Genomic DNA, 3761 nt, shown 5'->3' with positions numbered 1-3761 from the left:
GACTGGGAACTACATTTTGAATAGTAGGGTCCTAGATCGTGAAGGAAACAAAACCACATACGAGGCTTCAATCATACAACTAGTATAGTAAAATAAGAATTTACAACTAAAGGAGAAAAAGAGCAAACAAAATCTGTAATCCCAGTTACTTGGGAGGCTGAGGCAGGAGAAACACTTGAACCTGGGAAGCAGAGGTGGTGAGCCAAGATCGCGCCACTGCACCCCAGCCTTGGTGACAGAGCGAGACTCTGTCTCAAAAAAAAAAAAAAAAAAAAAATTCAAGTGAACTTATTACCTTGGGGTAATTAAGAAAAACACTATTTGGGCTAAAGAGAAAATTAAAATGAAAATTGCACATAAAAAGTGGGCAAAGAAAGCACTACATTTAAAACTAGAAATGCGGCCGGGTGCAGTGGCTCACACCTGTAATCCCAGCACTTTGGGAGGCCGAGGCGGGCAGATCACGAGGTCAGGAGATCAAGACCATACTGGGTAATACGGAGAAACTGTGTCTCTACTAAATGTACAAAAAATTAGCCAGGCGTGGTGGTGAGTGCCTACAGGCTACTGTAGTCCCAGCTACTCAGGAGGCTGAGGCAGGAGAATGGCATGAACCCGGGAGGCAGAGCTTGCAGTGAGCTGAGATTGAGCCACTGCACTCCAGCCTAGGTGACAGAGCAAGACTCCAACTCAAAAAACAAAAAGCAAGCAAACAACAACAACAACAAAAACTAGAAATGCTATAAGCCAAACCAGTATTCAAAAATATGTATATATAGAGAGAGATAGAGACCAAAACAATATTCAACTGTAAAATTAACATAATTCACTAACCAAAACCAGACAAAGACAGCACCAAAGGCCAATGTACATTATAAGAAATGCGGCAAAAATCCTAAACCTACTAATGTTTATACCAAATATGCTTAAGTGATCCAATATGTATTTAAAAAAAAACCTAAAGAAATCTGTTACATTAACAGATTAAAGGACAAAACCCATGTGATCATATCAATAAGTGCTTGAAAGATTTTGATTTAAGTAATTCATCACTTTGCTAACAAAATGTATTAGCAAGCAAGGAACAGTATTCAAGGTCTTTCATTTAATAAAGGGTATTAAAAATATGTAGCACAAATTGCCACATGTAACAGTGAAGAAATATTACACATGTTCCCATTAGATCAGGAAAAAGACGAAGAGACCTATTATTGCTACTACAAAGTTACATAATGGAACTTTCAGTAAATGCAATGAGAAAAGAAAATGTTAACCAAAAAGAAGCAGACGCAGGAAAGAAAAAAATGTAAAAATTGTCTTTCCTGAAAAAATTATATAACTACATGAAAAAGCCAAAAGAATTTTTTTGGTTTTTTTTTTTTTTGAGACACGGTCTTGCTCTATAGCCCAATCTCTAGCAATCCAACCACCTCGGCCTCCCAAAGCGCTGGGATTGATTACAGGTGTGAGCCACTCTGCACAGGTGAGAATCATTTTTTTAAAAACTATTAGAATTGATAAGACTCTGGTAAATATTCAAATAGAAAATCAACATTCAAATAATTAAAAAGTATTACTCAAAAATCTCTAATAGAAAAGCTATACGATGTCTAAATAGTGTCACAGCATGTACAAAATCTATTTATAAAAGCAAATTATTGAAGGACATAAAAAAACTCAAATAAGTAAGAATTTTCATATTTCTATTTTGGAGGACTCTATACTGTAAATTTGTGAAATATCCCTGATTACCCTACAAATGCACCCAAAAAAGCTCAGTTCTTAAAAACTGACATGCATTTACAATTCATTTTCAATGAGGAAAAAAGCAATACCAGAGATCCTACAATTTTTCCCCTTCTTAGAACAAGCTGTGCCGTTTCCTGCCTCAGGGCTTGCCTAATGTACTTCCTGTTCCCTCTGCGTCACATGCTGTGTACCTCCACTCTTCGGTAATCTCTGGACGGTCTCACTCATTGGATCTCAGCCCTCAAAAATCCCTTATTGGACTTCTTTATTTAAGGTAGGCCAGCACATACAGACCCATATACACCCCAGGTGTGATCTATCCAGTCATACATCTCAAACCATGACCATCTCATCTACAAGATGTTTATCCTCTAAACAACCAAACAATGCTTATCCTCTAGCACTCCCATCAGAACTATGTTCCAAGAACTCAGAAAGCATGTCTCTCTTGTCATTTCCAGATACCTGGTATCATAATGCCTGACACATGAGCTTGTTCTTAAAATTTTTAAAGTACGTGTCTACTTTCACCAATATCAACAATCTAAAAGTCTACGGGGCCAAAGAATTACATATAAATGCAATGGACTAATATACAGCAATTAAAATGATGTTGCTGAAGAATAATTAGGGACAGGTATTAAAGCTGTAGAGCACAATTCCATTTTTGTAATCAAATTTATATGCACAAAAGACATATATGGATGCACATAATACAACAATTACCTCTACTCATATATTTTATGTGACTTTCTCTATTTGTGTTTAATGTTTTATTTTCACATTTTCTAAAAAAATGAATTATATTTAAAGGAAGAAAAACTCAACATAGGTTTGTTGTTATTGTATGCATAGGTATGTGTTTTAAGAAAATAGGCCTCTTCACTTCCTCCAACTCCCTTATTACCTTTGTCATAACATATATAAACTCAGAAAAAAAGCATTCAAAATTATACCCTTGAACTCAACAAGCCACACTGGAAATATACTCAGTGCTGTTCACAGAAACCCACTTAATCCCTGTCCTGCTGCTTTAAAAAATGCAAAATCTTAGGTGAAAAAAGGGAAATATTGCCAGTATTTGTTCTGTGAAGGGAAATCACAATTCAGAAAGACTCATTTTTTCCCTTTGAAGTTAGGAACAAGAACAAAACCTCCCAAAATTCTCACCCTGCTGCTGTAAGAGGAAGAACAGAAGAGAGAATGTTCTGTGATGGAATCTCATTTTGGAGTCTGAAAGAATGCTACATTGCTGCCTCTGTGACATAGAGCTTGCCATTTTCTATGGTGTTTTCTATCAGAATCACATATGAAAATGTGACATAAGCCATAAATCACAGGAAACTTTCACCACTAGATGGTGAGCTTGTGGCTTGGCAGCTCATGCCTCCGATCATTGGTCTCTTCAACCAAAAACATTTGAGAAATCAGATATCCACTCAATTTGTTTTAAAAATTTAATGAAGAAAACAAGTACTTTGCAACTAAGCATTATACGAGTCAAATGCAGACAGCTATCAAAACATTTTTTTAATAACCAAAGTGATTACATTTAAGTCCTGTTAAGTCCTGGTTTTCCTAATACACATCTTAGATTCAAATTTCTCTAGGGGATAGGTTAGTTAATAAAGTGAGAATTCCTGTACTTAGGATCCCTAGTTTTGACCTCCTACTTATCCTGTCTTTATAAAATCAGCCTTGACTGGAAAAAAAAAAAAACACCACAAAGCACACTCTGAAGCTTTTGCTTAAGGGACAGCTCTACTTTGGCCAGTTCACTGTGGTCACTCATTCCCAGCTACTACACTGCTCTCATATCGCTGGTTCCTGACTGACCTGCACTCTAGTTTGTTCAGAAAAGTCAAGAGGGGATGCTTTAATCCTAGCCCACATAGTTTCCTTTCCCCGCATCAGTGCCAGAGCATTAGCAGAATCAGTATTTCTCCATAAGGGAAAACTAATGAATTTATTTTTAACCAACTTCTCATAAGCCAAGACAAGGCATTAGCTAT

Source organism: Papio anubis, chromosome 4 (assembly GCF_008728515.1).
Source record: "Papio anubis isolate 15944 chromosome 4, Panubis1.0, whole genome shotgun sequence".
In the NCBI taxonomy this organism is placed as follows: domain Eukaryota; kingdom Metazoa; phylum Chordata; class Mammalia; order Primates; family Cercopithecidae; genus Papio; species Papio anubis.
Note: the sequence above shows the minus strand (reverse complement) of the source record.